We start from the raw sequence: 19,902 nt of genomic DNA on the forward strand, positions 1-19,902 counted from the left end.
AATAGTCATACCCAGGTACTTGACGGATGTTACCGCTTCCAAAGACTGATCATTTATTTTGTACTCGTACATTAATGGGGATTTTCACCTTGTTATACGCAGTAGGTTACACTTACTAATATTGAGAGATAACTGCCAGTCATTACACCACGCATTTATTTTCTGCAAATCCTCATTGACTTGTTCACAACTTTCGTGTGATACTACTTTCCTGTAGATTACAGCTTCATCGGCAAACAGTCTTAAGGCCACTGTCAATACCATCAACCAGATCGTTTATGTAAGTCGTAAAAAGCAAAGGACCTACTACGCTGCCCTGGGACACACCTCAAGTTACGCTTGTTTCTGTTGAGGTTACCCCGTTCAGGACGACATACTGCTCCCTGTCTGTTAGAAAACTTTCTATCCAACCGCATATGTCGTCGGATAGACCGTAAGCGCGCACTCTTTGCAGCAAGCGACAGTGCGGAACTGTGTCGAACACCTTTCGAAAGTCGAGAAATATGGCATCAACCTGGGAGGCGGTACCTAGAGCCTGTTGTACATCATGCACAAAGAGGGCCAGCTGTGTCTCGCATGACCGCTGTTTCTTAAAACCGTGCTGGTTTCTGCAGATGAGCTTCTCAGAGTCTAGAAAGGTCATTATGTCTGAACACAAAATATGTACCATGAGTCTACAACAAATCGATGTCAGTGAAATTGACCGGTAATTATGTGCATCCGATTTTCTACCCTTTTTATAGGTTGCTAAGACCTGGGCCTTCTTCGAGTCCCGTGGAACTTTCCGCCGTTCCAATGATCTCTGATAGATGATGGTGCTATATTTGTAGCATAGTCAACATAAAATCTTACGGGGTTACCGTCTGGGCCAGATGCCTTTTGGCGTCTAAGGATCTTAACTGTTTTACAATCCCAGATACACCAAACACTATGTCAGACATCCTTTCGTTTGTTCGATAATTGAAAGGGGGAATGGTGCTGCAGTCCTCTATCGTAAACCAGTTTTTGAAAGCTAGGTTTAGAATTTCGGCCTCCTGTTTATCATCATCAGTTACATTAACCGTACTGTCAGCAAGAGAAGGTATTGAATTATTTGTAGCGTTCATAGATTTTACGTACGAGCAAAATTTTTTGGTGTTATGTTTAGAATCTGCAGATAAAATATTGCTTTCAAATTCGTTAAAAGGGTCTCTCATTGTACTTCTGACAGCTGCTTTCATTTCGCATATACATGGCGTAGTATCGCGTTCACAACGTATAAAAGGGCAGTGAATTGGCGGGGCTGTCATTTGCTTTCAGGTGATTCATGTGAAGAGGTTTCCCACATGATTATGGCCGCGCGACGAAAATAGCACACGTTGAACGCGGAATGGTGGTTGGAGCTAGAAGCATGGGGCATTCCATTTCGGAAATCGTTATGGAATTCAATATTGTGAGATCCAGAACATCAATAGTGTGACAAGAATACCAAATTTCAGGCATTACCTCTCACTACACACAACACAGTGGCCGACGGCCGTCAATTAACAACTGAGAGCAGTGGCGTTTGCGTAGATTCGTCAGTGATAACAGACAAGCAAATAACTGAATAATTCAATGTGGAACGTACGAAGGACGTATCCGTTAGCACAGTGAGGTGAGATTGTGGCGTTAACTGGCTATGGCGGCAGACGACCGACTCGAGTGCCTTTGCTAACAGCACGACATCGCTTGTGGCACCTCTTCTTGGTTCGCGACCATATCGATTGGACTGTGGCCTTGTCGGACGAGTCTCGACCTCGGTTGGTTAGAGCTGATGGAAGGGTTCGAGTGTGGCGCAGACCCCCATGTTGTCAACAGGGCACTGTGCATGCTGGTGGTGGCTCCATAATGGTGTGGGCTGTGTTTATATGGAATGGACTGGGTCCTCTCCCATAAAACCGATCATCGAATGCATATGGTTATGTTCAGCTACTTCATTTGCACCCATTCATGGACTTTACGTTCCCAGGTAGATACGGATTTTTTATGAGTGGTAGTGCGCCGTGTCACCTGGACACAGTTGTTCGCAATTGGTTTGGAAAAGATTCTGGACAATTCCAGCGTATGGTTTGGCCGCCCAAATCGCCAGACATTAATCCCACGGGACGTAATCGACAGATCAGTTGATGCACAAAATCCTGCTCCGGCAGAACTTTAGCTATTATGGACGGCTATGGAGGCAGCACGGTTCATTATTTCTGCAGGGGGCTTCAAACGACTTGCTGAGTCAGTGCCACGTCTAGTTGCAGCAACTATGCCGGGCAAAAGGCGGTCTGACACGATATTAGGAGGTATCCTATGACTTGTATCACCTCAGTGTAAATACTGCATTTGCTTGTTTGCATGGGGATCTCCCGCAGCGACTGTTACAATCAATTATTGTAGGGGTTTAGCCCTAAGCTTACCGCAGTTAAAGAGTAGTTTTCAGCAGATGTGCTTCGCTTTTATTTAGAAGGCATCTTCTGTGGTCATGTGGATAGACAGGATGTCTCTAGATTTCGATATTTACAGATTAAAATCACTGTTTTTTAAACATTAGTGTACAGCTGTTTATTTACGTTGTTTCTGCCTCTCGTTTACATACTCTGCAAATCAGTGTTTTTTCCTCCGTTGTTAGCGGAGCTTCGTTGTTGACGGAGGTCGGCGTCGAAACAAAAGTGGTTGCACATTTGCTTTCGGCAATTTGCCCTTTTTGTTGAGCTCATTTTTTCTTACGCTGAGCTTAGTTCACTTTTGTAAAATTTCGCAAGAGAAACAGTACCGTAATTTTACGTGTTACGCTTTCAGCACGGTGTTTATGTTTATTCATTTGTTTTCTGTTTAGCTCGTGAGTGTTACCTACCTCCGAATGTTTTGCTTTTTTCTGTGTGTGTGTGTGTGTGTGTGTGTGTGTGTGTGTGTGTGTGTGTGTGTGTGTGTGTGTGTGCGAAGTGGGTAGACACCAATGCAGAGTAGGAAACAGTTGGTTCACAAAAACAGAATAAATTGCCGAATGTCAATGTACAATCAAGTTTATTTCGATCTTAACCTCTGCTAACAAAGAAGGAAAAAAAATCGATTTACGGAATAAGTAAAATTGACGCGAAAATAATGTACGTAACTTGTATACCAGGTTTATAAGGAAACACTGTTTTTGATCTGTAAATACCATGTTATCCATATTTCCTGAATGACAACAGAAAATACTTTACAAACGAGAGTGAAACTGGGCTGATGGGATATATACTCTGTAAATGCAGAAAGCTTAACACGGAAAGAACTAAAATAAGTGGACTTATTTTATGTTTGTTGTTTAGTTTGTTAAGGCTTTGCAGTGAACACTAGTCAAAAAGTGAAGAAGAGACGTGTTATTGTTGCTGTTTTTCTATTTGGACGTTATGAATTATTGTATGTATTATGACACAAAAATTTAATCTGTAAATTAGTTCTTTTTATTTCATTGTAAGTCAATAATCGGAGAAGCACCGATGAGGATTAAACAAAAGTAGTGGGAAGACGCCGTCGGAAGGAGGGCATAAAGGACATCGCAAAGACGACGTCTGATGTCAGTGACGGGTACCAGTTACCCCACAGAGGCAACCGCACACGATTGTATGTCAAATGTGCGAGTCTACCGGCAGCTGTCTCTGGAATCAACAGTACACCGTGGTCACTGAAGAGCTGGAGACGTATTATTCATTGCGATTCCACCCAAAGCAGAGGCGAAGTCAAGTATTAATAACTGTATTACATCAGATACTCTTCATCATTTTGAGCACATCTGATTGACACTAATCAGAACTGCCATAGCTGTACTGACACACATTCAGCGTATCACGACCGATTTCGTTCCTTAGATCACCATCAGGTTGCCGAGTGTCGCCATTAGCATGATTTAAAAGCTCTGCTTGTCTTCTGTGTCTTTCACTGTGGCCCCATACACAATCATTAACCCGGCTCCAGGGAGGTAGGGTCCCCTTCCCTACTCCTTCACTGGGGTAATTCCTGTCTGGCGCGTCCACGTCGCGGGGGTGTTAAGAGGATGCGTGGGCAGGGACTCCCCAAAATTATGGATGAACTAAAGATGGACGGAAAAAGACCTAGAGGGCGCCCAAGAACACAGTGGAAACGGGAGTGGGTTAAACAAAAAGTTTCGAACGCTTGGTATATTTTTTAACTAAGGTATTTGATTGTGTTGATCACAAAATATTGCTCCAGAAGTTGGACCATTACGGAATACGGGGAGTAGCTCACAATTGGTTCACCTCTTACTTTAGCAACAGGCAGCAAAAGGTCATTATTCACAATGCTGATAACGGCTGTGACGTGGGCTCTGAGTCGGGTACTGTCAAGTGGGGGGAGCCCCAGGAATCAGTGTTGGGGCCACTCCTGTTTCTTATTTATATAAATGATATGCCCTCTAGTATTAAGGGTAAGCGTAAAATATTTCTGTTTGCTGATGACACTAGCTTGGTAGTAAAGAATGTTGTGTGCAATATTGGCTCGGTTTCAAATAGTGCAGAACATGACCAAAGTTCACGGCTTGTAGAAAATAAATTAACGCTAAATCACAGTAGGACTCAGTTTTTACAGTTTCTAACACACAGTTCAACAAAACCTGACGTTTTAATTTCACAGAACGAGCATATGATTAGTGAAACTGAAAAGTACAAATTTCTAGATGTTCAAATAGATAGTAAGCTGTCGTGGAAAGCCCACGTTCAGGATCTTGTTCAAAGACTTAATACTGCCATTTTTACTATTCGAACGGTATCAGAAGTGAGTGATCGTCTGACTCGAAAATTAGTCTACTTTTCTTCTTTTCATTCGCTTATGTCATATGGTATTACATTTTGGGGTAACTCTCCCCATTCTAAAAGGACATTTTTGGCTCAAAAACTGGGGGTGCAAGTTCGCGAACCTCTTGTCGACCCCTGTTCACTAGTTTGGGTATTTTGACATTGGCCTCTCAATATGTATATTCCTTACTTTCATTTCTGGTTAACAATATTAGCTTATTCCCAAGGATAAGTAGCTTTTACTCTGTTAATACTCGGCAGAAATCAAACCTGCATTTGGATCGGACTTCCTTAACTCTTGTGCAGAAAGGTGTGCAGTATACGCTGCATCCATTTTCAATAAGCTACCACTCGAATTCAAAGACCTTAGCAGTAATCCACGTGCTTTCAAATCTAAGCTGAAGAGTTTCTTCATGGGTCACTCCTTCTATTTTGCCGAGAAGTTTATAGAAAAATTAAGCTGATTCTTATTGTATTGTTGACTGCGTTTACTTAATCTTATTGACTAACTTTTTTCGGGTTCATAAACATTTATTTTTATCTGTTATTACTTTTATGTTGTAATTTCATGTACTGACACGTTCCATGACATTGGAGATTTTCTCCTCAATTTGGTCCTAAGGAACTTATCTTCTAATAAAAAGAATATCTGTGGAAAGGAGAGGTGTGACGTGGCAGCAAGTGGAGGAAGAAAAGTGGTAGGAGGACCGAGCCAAATGGAAAGGACTCGTCAGCACCCAGACCCGGCAGTGGCTGGAGCGGGATCCGGATATAGATAGACTTGCCTTCTATACCGCTAGTGGCAAAATCTGAAAACGACCATATAAACATTCTACTGTCCGCCCGGTAGAAGCGTGACAAGCACTGAGAACACGCAGCACCGCTCACTGTGTGCACCGGACGCAGAGCGACTCCCAGATTTCATTTAATTTATTTTATTTCAAATGGCTTCGGGAAGACCCAGAGAATCAAGTGCTGAAATATTTTATGTGAAACTAGGACGAGCAATTCCGCTTGTACCCGAGCGGTTCTAGGCGCTTCAGTCTGGAACCACGCGACCGCTACGGTCGCAGGTTCGAATCCTCCCTCGGGCATGGATGTGTGTGATGTCCTTAGGTTAGTTAGTTTTAAGTAGTTCTATGTTCTAGGGAACTGATGACTTCAGCAGTTAAGTCCCATAGTGCTCAGAGACATTTGAACCATTTGAATTCCGCTTAATGCAAGACATTTTTTTAGTTTTGTTTTACCCAGACATGTTTCAGCACTTTTTGTGCAATCTTCAGTCGGTTATTTTTTATTTTCGTACTGTAATACTGTTGTTACACATTAACATTTAGCGAAACTTTTAGTACACAATATTTACAATTGTGAATGAATAATTGTTGTAAAATAGTATACATCACTTGTTCATAGTTCACAGTTCAGATATGCATGAACGACATGATGCACTGTGTGTTGTTTATAACTGCAACACCACAGATGATTATTTATGTGCAACACATGACGATACTGATAATTTCCAAATTTTTATCCGTAAACTTTATAATGAGTATGAGCACACTGAACAGTGTCACATTCCAATTTATTGTACACTAAACTACATAGCAGGCCACTGTGGCCGAGCTGTTCAAGGCGCTTCAGTCCGGAACCGCGCTGCTGCTACGGTCGTACGTTCGAATCTGTCTCGGTCATGGATGTGTGTGAGGTCCTTAGGTTATTTAGGTTTAAGTAGTTCTAAGACTAGGGGACTGATGACCTCAGGTGTTAGCTCCCTTAGTGCTTAGAGCCATTTGAACCATTTTTAAACTACGTAAAGAATCAGTCAGGTGACAAGTACAAACTGTACCTATTATTAAAGATTCTTTTTAGAAAGAGATAACGTAATAAAATACGAAGACTGTGGCTTCCTTCCGCAAGTGGCTTCACAGAAGAGCGATACACCTTACACTGAGGCCGCGGGCGGCGATAACTGGTCTGTACTCTGAACACGCAATCGTGTCTTTTATAAAATAATTGTTGTTGCAATGGTCATCTTCACATACGTCTCTGTAAGTCCAGCTTTGTGCAAGATGGTTGAGCGACGTCGGGTGTTCAGTACAAAATGTAAAATTAAAAACACATTCATCCCTCTTTATTTTCACTGTAATTTATTTATGCAACCAGTTTCGGCGTTTCACTACGCAGTCTTCATCCCTCCTGACTTCCGTGTAGGGGTAATCCATCCTCATATGCTGTCGAAATAGGAGCCAGCATTATGCAACCGGTATCCGTAGACTTCTAGTTGGTTCATCAGTTGACGACAGTGAAACATGTTTGTCTAGCAGTCTTCAGTTGATGAACCAAGGGATCGCTTTGTTGAAACTAGAAGGCTACAGACACCAATTACTTAATACTGGCCTCTATATCGACTGCACCTGAGGTTGGATTCCTCCTATACGTCGGTTAGGGGCACTGAAGATGGCATAGTAAAACGCGGAAAATTGTCGCGTAAATAAACTACATTCAAAATATAGACGACTCAAGGTATTTTTAATGTTGCATTTTATCTTTGCATCAGGTTGGTTTTATTCGTCTTTTCATCCTGAAAGGTTTTTTGTTAATAGATTCTACTGTACATTACCTTCTAACTTTCACACAATGTTGTGTTATTTGCATTGTCATGCCAGTAGGTTTCTATTAATAGTCCTTTGCCTTTTACATGTTGCATTCATATTTTAAGTGTGTATTTAATTTCTATATGTTATATTTCATTGTTAGACACACAGTTTGCCAAATGAAATAATTTTAATTAATTATCACGTATATTTTATTATAAGCTACCAAATTTATGATACTCGTTACTGATGTATCGCCGCACTAATGCCCTCTATGGACTTAGGTAGGTTTGCATTAGTATAGGATGCCCCCAAGTCATTGCCACCACATTTTGTGTGCCTATCTGTACAGATTATTTCACGATGATATTTGTATCTGAAACTCTTAATGGTTCGTACGGCTGGTATATATAGCTGCTAACCATGTTGTCTCTAAATGTAGTCCTAGGTTTTATGTGTGTTTACCCTTATTGTCATAGTACTGCTTTTTTCTAATTTTCTATCTGGATGAGGTCTGATGATGGCTGCAGTGTTTTATTCGGTAATAACAGCGTGCAAAGAGGGAGGTTAAATTCGGGATGATGGTTTTCACGTCCGAAAAACACTATATTAGAGGGTTGTTGGGAAGTTCCCTAGGTGCTCGTAGTATATTTCCTTTTTTTAAAGTATAGACGTACATTTTCAGGATACAGCTGGCCTATGGACAGTTTTTATGCTGTACCACCAAAACTTCTTGTGATCACCTGCAATCGTAGTCAAGTAATGATCTTTTAATCGCAGTTCTTTTCTCAGTAATAAGACTTCACCACTGGAAATTATAATACGTCCAAGTGGTGAAATAAATTAAAATACGTATCCATTCCTTGTTCAGAACCACGATATTTCAATATTTTCTCCACATGCTTTAAACACGTTTCAATACTACCGATACGGAAGGAAGAAAGATGCTTCAGAAAAATGGATTTCACAGTCATCAACTGTTTTCTCACGGAATACCTTTACGTTCAGAGGTGTAAGTTGCATGGTGTCAATCACGAAAATTACTCTAGTCAGCAGTAAAAAAAACTATTTCTTGGCAGTCGGTATAAGAACAATAAAATTGAGAATCATCAGTCATCCGGCAGTAAGCTCAAACCGATGTGGCTTGTATAACGTATGTGATCAAGACGGGGATTCACAAAGTACGAAAAATGATCGGGGACTCTTTTACAGATTTCAAGTCTTCAGTTGACGAATTAATAGTGCCAGCCGCTTGTGGAGGTAAAAAATGATACACTCAGTGAAAAATCATTATAAGACGAAATATGAGGGTTAGAAATTTTGGGTTGAAAGGTATAGCGATCAAAGTCCTCGGCTGTTCTTAAAAACGACTGTAATCATAAACTTTTCTTCAGTATTTAAGTCGTTTTGTAGTTTTTAGGGAAGTCGTGTAATGGAGACTGGTCATCGTCAGTAATCACCTAGATTCATTATTATTGTTCAGATATGTAAGTACTGGGGGCGGGGGGGGGGGGGGGGCGGCAAGTAACTATATTATTAAACAGCTATTACGATCAAGATGAGACCCAACAGAGAAAGATGGACGAATGAGAGAGAGAGAGAACGTGATGTAGCCAAGATGATTCTTGGTGTGAATCATGTAACGAGAGAGCCATATCAGTGCTTACAAAACATGTTCTGGGTGAGACTAGAGAGACCGATTAAAAACTAACTAGGTCAGTCGTTTGTGCGGTCTGATAAGTGTCATAGTCGTTGCTAGATGTAGAACAAGGCGAAACGAAATGGATAGCAGTATACGTGAGTAATATTAGGCAGAGAAGCTTTATACGAAATGTGTCTGACGGTTTTTATTTCAATGCACGAAATACCGTGTTGCCGAAGATAAACTACAAATAAATCTCTGGTGTAATCTGACAAAGCACAAGTAGATACATGAGGCGAACATGTTAACAGACTCTATGGGCTACTGGGATAAAATTTCATCAACGTAATTAACCATAGAAGTTGTACGAAAGGCAGGAAGTCGCATTAGAGCTGTATAAGAACCTCACAGTATAACGAATTCTGATGGGGATGAGCAACTGCCGTTACCAAACTTAAGTTAGAAAGTTATATCAAATTAAAACTCAGGAATTTTGTTCGGTTACAAAACTTTTTTGCGTGCTTGTCTTCCATTTTTATCCAAACTGCGCGGTCTGATAAACGAGTGACGCACCCAGAGGAGATTGTCGGACGTCAGTGCAATTTCATATCTTAAGTACACGACATCGGTGGGTTTGTAAATGATTAGAGTTTCAATGCTATATGAGAGGAAAACGATCATTAGAGTGAATTAGCTTAATTCGTGTTTAGTATTGTTATCAGTTCTAGTAATATGTCTGTATTCGTATAAGGGGCGTAATAGTGTCAGATGCTGAGTATTCAGTGTGAAGTACACGGAGATGCAGCGCACACGTACGAGACAGCGCTAACAACACTTTACAGTCTTTGGAAGGTATCTCGTCGAGGGTCTCAGTTTAGTCGGCTTGTCGAATCGCGCAGCATCCAGGTCTGCGAGACATTCGGATGTGACAGTGTCCCGATGTTTGGACCGCATAGCAACGTGACGACAGGCATACTTGTCGCCAAGGTCCCTGTCGACCACGACTCACCACCGCTGGGGAGGATCGCCATATTATGCAACAAGCACATCGTAACCCGTTCGCATCGGCGGCTGCCATCCGAGAACAAGTAATGGACTGCCTGTGACACTGTGTGTTGTTGTTGTTGTTGTGATCTTCACTCCTGAGACTGGTTTGATGCAGCTCTCCATGCTACTCTATCCTGTGCAAGCTTCTTCATCTCCCAGTACCTACTGCAACCTACATCCTTCTGAATCTGCTTAGTGTATTGATCTCTTGGTCTCCCTCTACGATTTTTACCCTCCACGCTGCCCTCCAATGCTAAATTTGTGATCCCTTGATGCCTCAAAACATGTCCTACCAACCGATCCCTTCTTCTAGTCAAGTTGTGCCACAAACTTCTCTTCTCCCCAATCCTATTCAATACCTCCTCATTAGTTACATGATCTACCCACCTTATCTTCAGCAGTCTTCTGTAGCACCACATTTCGAAAGCTTCTATTCTCTTCTTGTCCAAACTGGTTATCGTCCATGTTTCACTTCCATACATGGCTACACTCCATACAAATACTTTCAGAAACGACTTCCTGACAATTAAATCTATACTCGATGTTAGCAAATTTCTCTTCTTCAGAAACGATTTCCTTGCCAGTCTACATTTTATACCCTCTCTACATCGACCATCATCTGTTATTGTACTCCCTAAATAGCAAAACTCCTTTACTACTTTAAGTGTCTCATTACCTAATCTAATCCCCTCAGCATCACCCGATTTAATTTGACTACATTCCATTATCCTCGTTTTGCTTTTGTTGATGTTCATCTTATATCCTCCTTTCAAGACACTGTCCATTCCGTTCAACTGCTCTTCCAAGTCCTTTGCTGTCTCTGACAGAATTACAATGTCATCGGCAAACCTCAAAGTTTTTACTTCTTCTCCATGAATTTTAATACCTACTCCGAATTTTTCTTTTGTTTCCTTTACTGCTTGCTCAATATACAGATTGAATAACATCGGGAGAGGCTACAACCCTGTCTCACTCCTTTCCCAACCATTGCTTCCCTTTCATGCCCCTCGACTCTTATAACTGCCATCTGGTTTCTGTACAAATTGTAAATCGCCTTTCGCTCCCTGTATTTTACCCCTGCCACCTTTAGAATTTGAAAGAGAGTATTCCAGTTAACGTTGTCAAAAGCTTTCTCTAAGTCTACAAATGCTAGAAACGTAGGTTTGCCTTTTCTTAATCTTTCTTCTAAGATAAGTCGTAAGGTTAGTATTGCCTCACGTGTTCCAACATTGCTACGGAATCCAAACTGATCTTCCCCGAGGTTCGCTTCTACTAGTTTTTCCATTCGTCTGTAAAGAATTCGCGTTAGTATTTTGCAGCTGTGACTTATTAAACTGATAGTTCGGTAATTTCCACATCTGTCAACACCTGCTTTCTTTGGGATTGGAATTATTATATTCTTCTTGAAGTCTGTGGGTATTTCGCCTGTCTCATACATCTTGCTCACCAGATGGTAGAGTTTTGTCATGACTGGCTCTCCCAAGGCCATCAGTAGTTCTAATGGAATGTTGTCTACTCCCGGGGCCTTGTTTCGACTCAGGTCTTTCAGTGCTCTGTCAAACTCTTCACGCAGTATCTTATCTCCCATTTCATCTTCATCTACATCCTCTTCCATTTCCATAATATTGTCCCCAAGTACATCGCCCTTGTATAAACCCTCTATATACTCCTATCCGGCAAAATTGATTAGCATCCACACTAGGGAGTCGCCGTCCCGTGCTAAGGCTGCCATTAAACAGCAGCGTTTCGATCGCGGTAGTCACAGGACTGATTCATTGCCTCACAGTATGTCCAGCGATGACCACTACCACGGATAACCACCGTTAGCGAGTATGGCGGCGACTTGGAGAGAAGTCCCATTTTTCCAATGTTTTAACGAGGTGCGAGACACTCCCGGCGTTTATGGTGTGGAGAAACGTCGTGTATGACTTGAGATCGCGGCTGGTGCTGATCGAGGGAACTCTTGACAGTACAACGGTATGTCACGCACATCCAGAATTCTTATGACTCACCTCTCACGGGACTGTACCATGGTGCCATCTTTCAACATGACAATGCTCGTCCACGCATGGCACGAGTCTCTATGACCTGTCTGCTTGATATTGAGCTACGCCCGTGGGCAACAGGACCCCAGCTTTGTCCCTGACAGAACATGTGTGGTACCAGCTTCGTCCCAGTGGCAGTATCCAAGATACCAAGGACCAGTTATAGCAGTAATGGAATTTAGCAACAGCTGCGTAACTTAAGATGGTATTTTATTTTATTTTGAAGGTTACCAGTTTTAGCATTTCACTATGCATCTCCTCAAATAAACGAAAATGTCATATAGTGCCATAAATCTCTGGATGCCGTGAATTCGATCGTTACACTAGTCCTTTATTGGAAGACTTGATAGCAACTGAGCGCACGTGCAGTCCAAGAACGTTCTCCGAATAAAAGCACTGGTGTACCGTTCAAATTCACGACGTCCAGAGATTTATGGCTCTATATGACATTTTCGTTTATTTGGAGAGACGCATATGGGGCCTGAAAATGGCATAGAGAAATGCTGAAACTGGTAGCCTTCAAAATAAAATAAAATAACATTTCAAGTTATTTGAATTTCACTGACATTGACAATTACTTTACCACCCGATATCCCCTGTCCATGATGGACCAGCAGAGTTACAACAGTTGTGACCCAGCTTGCCTCAGGAATGGATACAACCAAATCAGTAGACCAGGCGGGTGCAACGTCATCTAATAATTGGGCTCAACTTCTTTGTAAATTTGCCTCGATTTTCTAATCACTGAAATAATATCACATACGCTCTCAACCTGTTAACTTTTATCTCGTTTCCTCCTCCCCTTTCGGGTTTCTTTTTTTGTCAGGCAGTGTATATACAGCTCTTTCAAAGTAGAAAATTGGCAATTTTATGGAAAATCAGTGTAGTCGTATTAACACTGAAAAATTTTATAGTTTTAATTTCTCGTACCTCCATTGCATGCACGTGCCAATGTTTTCTAAAAAGCCAGTTAAAAATACTCTCTTCAAGGAAATTAGGGCTTTCGACGTCTTTCCCCAGGAGACAACAACTGTTTGTACTGTCCTTATTGACGTCGCCTGTCCCGGTACTTAACTACCTAGTTATATTGAGTAACAGTTACACCCAATTGTACTTATTTCTGTTGTGTTCGTGCTGTTCCTAGACAGCAGATAGGGAATCTTTCGTCTTCGTTAATTTGATAAAATTCACTGATTTGAATGACATACTCATCAATATGAAAGATGCGATATAGATAAGTAGCTTTAAGACTGGCATTTACCTACAGCGAAACTTTCTACACAGTAACGTCCATTTTAATGGAATGTGACTTTTTACTTTTCAAAAAATCAGGTAATGTTACTGAAGTTGAACATTTCACTACATTTCGAATAATAAACTGAGAACAATATGTAACATATAACCATCGTTAGTATCCGTGATAGAGAATAGAAGCGCATTCGTTTTAAGGGTTTTATCGTCTCACTCCTACAAATTAATATTCAGTTAACACTGAATATTAATGACCAAACCAAGGCTACATGAATAGTAGCCATGTACCGTTGCGAAACAAGCAACATACTGTTCAAGATAGGAGTTTCAGCAGTGATATCCACGTAGCTGAATTTAAAGAGGTCTGTTATGAGAACGCCGCGTACAGCGCAACACATGAAGAAAAAACAAACATTTGGGTCCAGATGCTGAACAAGGAACACGGATGTATTACAGTGACCTACGCCATTTTATGGGGACACATCCGCCACTACCTCCGCTGAGGACAGTGACCTCGTGTATAGGTTCCAAGTGGAAGAATAAAGCATGGACTTTGATAGTACGTTTGCGTATGTGATAAGGGGTCCAGTTAACTCAAAAACCATCGCTAGATAGCAATGGCTGTCAACACATACAGTGACCTGTGCTCTCAGATAAGTAGGTGTCCCACGTCATAACAGCTGAGAGCTGACGCTACGAATACCATCGCCCTGTTTCTGTTCTGACATTTTACAGTTTACTGTTGACAGTTGTGAGTTCACAGTATGTTCTCTGTATGTTGTCATCGTCCACGTGCTAGAGGAACTAGGAAGTAGACGCAGTAAAGCACACACTACATTTCAGTGAACGACGACCGTGTGTTATCTGTAGTTGCTTTAGTATAAAAAAACAGTATCTAAAATTTCTTAAAAGTACAAAATAATTCCAGCCGATAATGAGAACGGAATCTCTTATTATGGATGTAACGTCTATTAACAACATAACGGAATCTGTTATAGGTTGGTACTATGTGGTCTTAGTTAAATGTTTATTTGATGCATACATTGTTAACACGTTCTAGACATTCGCGGAAATTAAATGTGCTTTAGCTACACAAAGGCCTTCTCCCTGAGCCTAATCAAAAGTTCCGAGAAGTGTTGAGGACACCAAACGCACTGAGTGTTGCACTGCTAAATTTGACAAGCCAGCAAGATTTCCCTGACTGTCTGAAACCAGCAACAAATATTCTTAAAACACACCGTGCAATAAATTGGCTGTGTACAGAGAGATACACGTATTGCAGTTTGGAAAGGTTTTACTGCGGCTTTCAGACTTAAGTTAGGAAGATGATTAACAAAAGCCAACTCGTGTTGATAGAAGAAAACTGAAGTTTGAAATGAAATTGTGGAAAATTGATATTTTATGGGCAGACAGTGATTAACTTTCTTTCGTACACTTAATATTTTCTTTGATGCAATCAAATAAAGGTGTTATACTATTTATCGCTATCGATTACCAAAAGCCATCATCCGAATAACTGAAGCATCATAATAATGCTTTGCGTCTAGGACAAAAGAAGCAGATTTACACAGACAATGATATATTGCTATGAAACATAGGCCTTACTGTGAGGAGTAAACTTCTGAGAATTTACGTCTGGACACCACATTTTATGGAAATTTATCATGGACTGCAGGAAAACCGAAAAACTACAAAAGCGAAGCGTTTGAGTTGTAATGTTACAGAAGAAGGATGAAGAATCAAACAAACTGGGTCAGATAATAAATGAGGAGATTTTGCGCAATATATACGTGGAGAACACTAATCGTAGAAGAGGCAAAATGGTAGGAAATACTAAGATATCAAAGAACAACTTCCATGTTACTATGAGGAGCCGAAGAGATCAAAACCTGTAAGGAAACAGTTGAGTGCGTTGTGTGTAAGTCTACTCTGAGGCAAGCGCGGGTCAGTGGTTCACCGGTCGTTACAGGCTCATCCTCTCCCTTTTTCCCGCACACCAAACACACACAAAAATATAGCTTTCCATACAACAGATGCCGACGATTTTAATAAAAACAAAGTGCAATGTATTAAATGTTTCATAAAAAATAATAATTTGTTTATATCGGTGTTCAGTACAACGCCTTACCGCAATGTCCAAGAAATAGCAGTTCACAAAGCTATAACATTTGAAAGATATTCTTCCAAAAATTTGAGAGGTACACGTGTCACGCAATTGATTTAAGACCTATAACAGTGACAAACCTCCATAAATTTTGCGACTCCATAATTTATCTGGTATAAAATAGAAGTGTGCATCACTATTGTTAGTATTTGACTTAGCTTTAAGACTGCGATGACAGGTCTGCAGATTGCGGCTGTGCGAGAATATAAATAGGGAAGGGTGTATCTTCCTGATTTTCTTTTTTAGTGGACCTGGATTTGTTGTTGGTGGCAGTTATTTCATCCTGTCAATGGGCGTCTTCTCCTGCCTGGAACGTTTTGTGCAACCAGGAAGCTTGGACTAGTGCTGAGGGACACAACTGAAAAGTATCCTTTTAACTTTTTTTTAATTTCTTACCTTTTCCAAGACACTTAGTTCTCATCGTATTGTACTCCCCGACAGTCATCTAAAAATTTCTGAAATTGTTGTTGTTGTTGTGGCTTTCAGTCCGAATACTGCTTTGATGCTGCTTTCAACATCCATACTGTGCAAACCTCTTTACTTCCGAATAGCTATCGCTACTCACATCCATTCACCTGCTTAGTGTACTCACGCCTTGGTCTCTAGACTCAGTACCTCCTTAATAGTTCCGCGATCTACATGTCTTCCATAGCACCACATTTCGAAAGCTTTTGTTTTCTTCTTGTCTGAACACTGCAGACAAATAACTTCAGGGAAGATTATCTAACACTAAAACTGATAGAGGTATTAACAAAATCCTCTGAACGGCTTCCTTTGCTATAGACAGTCTGCATTTGATGTTTTATCCTCCTTGGCTGCCCAAATAGTGAAACTCATGTACTACTTCCTGTTTCTTATTTCCTAAGCTATTCCCCTCAGCATTTCCTCATAATATATAGGATGCCCCAGAAGGAATTGTCAATAATCAGGGATGTGAGGAACGATCATTCGAAGCAAAAAAATTCTAGTAAACAAGCGCTCTAAAATGCACGGACACTTCATCTTCAGCGCTGTGAAACAAGTCTCCTCTACCGCAAGCCCTTTACTTGCCATATTTTCCGAGGAGTTAGTATGGCCGAAAACAATAAAAATTATTTCTTAGACATGGACCATAAAACGCATACCTTATGAGCTGTGAGTACTTGTTCATTAGAAGAGGTGTGTTTCAGTACTGCCAAGACGAACAAGTGCTCATAACTCTTAACCCTTTAGACTCTCTGGCTACAATTGTGTACGTTCTGCTGTGTCTCAGCTGTGACACAAGTATTTTTCTCGCAATGCAAACTTGAGGTATGCAGTGTGAAGGTTCAAGTTTTCCATCATGCGCAAGTGCTGCCAACTGTTGATCAACAACATAAAAATGTCGCGTGACTAGGGCCTCCCGTCGGGTAGAACGTTCGCCTGGTGCATGTCTTTCAATTGGACGCCACTTTCGGCGACTTGCACGTCGATGGGGATGAAATGATGATGATTAGGACAACACGACACCCAGTCCCTAAGCGGAGAAAATCTCCGACCCAGCCGGGAATCGATCCCGGGCCCTGAGGATTGACATTCTGTCGCGCCGCCCACTCAGCTACCGGGGGCGGACACCAACAATATAAAAAAATCAGCAAGTAAATGTAGCAGTGCGCAGCAGCTCGAGGCCACTAGAATACACAGATGTGGCTGGTTCGCTGTATTCCTCTATATTACTATATACTGTTATTTTTCATGGTAATTAGTGAATTGTCATTTTATTGTTTATTAGAACAGAGAATATTTCGTAAGTAGTTATTTCAGTCCCGAAAATGAAGCCAAGTGTACTAATTATGTTTTGTTAAAGCACTCCGTCACCAGGCCATTATTGGCCCATCGGGACCATCCTACCGCCGTGTCATCCTCAGATGAGGATGCGGATAGGAGGGGCGTATGGTCAGCACACCGCTCTCCCAGTCGTTACGATGGTTTTCTTTGCCGGAGCCGCTACTATTCGGTCGAGTAGCTCCTCAGTTGGCATCACGAGGCTGAGTGCACCCCGAAAAATGGCAACAGCACATGGCGGCCCGGATGGTCACCCATCCAAGTGCCGGCCACGCCCGACAGCGCTTAACTTCGGTGAGCTGACGGGAACCGGTCTATCCACTGCGGCAAGGCCGTTGCCAATGTTTGGTAGCGGGTATATATTTTTTGTATAAATGTTGCGTCTAAAATCATTAAAAAGTCATATAAGAGCATTACCATATAAATAAAAAATTTCCTTCCTCCAGAAAAAAAATCAGGTCTGAGAGGGTAAACCTATGCACTTTAGAGCCCAGGATTACAGGACATTTTTACTTATTTTGGTCCACACTCTCAGCTTTCAGCGTATGGAAAGCAATGAGCTTACGGTAGAACTAGTGCTGACAGTTTTTCAGGTACGTATTCTAGAGGCCATGGTTACTAGACTTTGTGCTTCCTGTCATATTTCTTAATACTGATCATTCTTCCGGGGACGCCCTGTGTGTACAAATATAAAGAGGTAGGAACAGGACAGGAAATCGCGGCGATCTTCATCAAACCAATCAGTGGACGGAAACAGAAAAGTATGTCAATAATTCAAGAATAGTCTTAATCGCATTTATTATTGTCATAATACCGCCAACCGATTTCAACCCGACGTAGGGGTCATCTTCTGAGCGTTTACACCATTGGTCGACTGCTGGTGGTGTCACTCCTGTCTACATAACGGCAGGAATTTGATAGTTTCCAGCCGTTATGTAGACAGGAGAGACACCACCAGCAGCCGACCAATGGTGTAAACGCTCAGAAGATGACTCCTACGTCGGGTTGAAACCGGTTGGCGGTATTATAACAATAATAAATGCGATTAAGACTGTTCTTGATTTATTGATTAATCATACTAATCGCTGCTTCTCTGCACAACCATGTTGTCCAGAAAAGTATGTGCCCTTGGATCATCAAGTCTAGAACGGCGCACTTTGTGAAGCAGACATCCTTGCGGACGGCGAGCACAGCACCATTTCGCTTCATTAACTAAGCTCTGTTTCGAGCCCCCTGGCGGATGTCGATCCGAACGGCCCACTTTTTGCCCTCGCGCGTTGTACAACTCAGCATTCACGAAAGAAGACGTTTCTCAGGTCGCCACACAGTGCTGTCATTATAGAGGAGCTCGGGATAGATTCCGAATCGTAAGTCAATGTCTGGGTGGCGCGGCGGAGGATAAATGGCGGCGGGTAATTTTATATCACATTAGAGAGATTTATGGGGCGCGATGCGAGGCGTGGGCAGCATCCGCCCGGGCAGAGAGATAAGGCGGGAGCCGGCACGGCGCGGGCTGGCGAGGCGAGAGGAGCCGGAGGGATGGCCGGCCAGCTGCGGGCTCCGAGCCGCGGGGTGCGCGCGTGGGCGGCGGGCGACGGAAGTGGGCGGCGCGCCGTAACAAGTGTCTGGGCGGCGCGGCGGGCCGCGGCGACAGGCGACAGGCGTCGCCCTCCGGCGCTCCATCGGCGAGCAGGTCGTGTTTCTCCCGACCAGCCTGAGAGTTGCTCCACACTGGCCGTGTAAACGTCAGTCAGGGCGTGACCCATATCGGGGACTAATGGGCAAGCCACTGACGTCTGTCAAGGTGGTCACACGGGTAACATCCGCCCACATTGTCTTCAGCTGTGACGCCGATAATGGAATTAACGAACAAATAGAGGCTAAACAACCACTGTACCAATTCATAAGGGGGAAGTTAAATGAAAACCGAAACCAGCCACAACGGCATCATGGAATGATCACGCTCAAAAGTAACAACATTTATCCCGCTGGAACGATCAGTTCGTGTCTCGTAGAATGTGGTAAGCCGTTGACTGATCCACAACCTCACGCACCCTTCCTCGACCGACTGAAACGGACGGGCGCGCATGTCTTCCTTCATCTACATCTACATCTACATTTATACTCCGCAAGCCACCCAACGGTGTGTGGCGGAGGGTACTTTACGTGCCACGGTCATTGCCTCCCTTTCCTGTTCCAGTCGAGTATGGTTCGAGGGGAAGAACGACTGCCGGAAAGCGTCCGTGCGCGCTAGAATCTCTCTAATTTTACATTCGTGAACTCCTCAGCAGGTATAACTAGGGGGGAGCAATATATTCGATACCTCATCCAGAAACGCACCCTCTCGAAACCTGGACAGCAAGCTACACCGCGATGCAGAGCGCCTCTTTTGCAGAGTCTGCCACTTGAATTTGCTAAACATCTCTGTAACGCTATCCCGCTTACCAAATAATCCTGTGACGAAACGCACCGCTCTTCTTTGGATCTTCTATACCTCCTCCGTCAACCCGACCTGGTACGGATCCCACACTGATGAGCAATACTCAAGTATAGGTCC

At 42.4% G+C, this 19,902-nt stretch overlaps 1 protein-coding gene and 1 pseudogene across 1 annotated transcript in view; both read right to left on the bottom strand.

Annotated features, from left to right (window-relative positions):
* The window catches only part of LOC124593770 (reversion-inducing cysteine-rich protein with Kazal motifs-like), a 386,189-nt gene that overhangs the window by 352,013 nt on the left and 14,274 nt on the right, over positions 1-19,902 (bottom strand). The gene's annotated exons all lie outside the window — the stretch shown is intronic.
* LOC124597677 lies at positions 17,568-17,685 on the bottom strand (annotated as a pseudogene).

The sequence above is a fragment of the Schistocerca americana genome, chromosome 2 (assembly GCF_021461395.2).
Source record: "Schistocerca americana isolate TAMUIC-IGC-003095 chromosome 2, iqSchAmer2.1, whole genome shotgun sequence".
In the NCBI taxonomy this organism is placed as follows: Eukaryota; Metazoa; Arthropoda; class Insecta; order Orthoptera; family Acrididae; genus Schistocerca; species Schistocerca americana.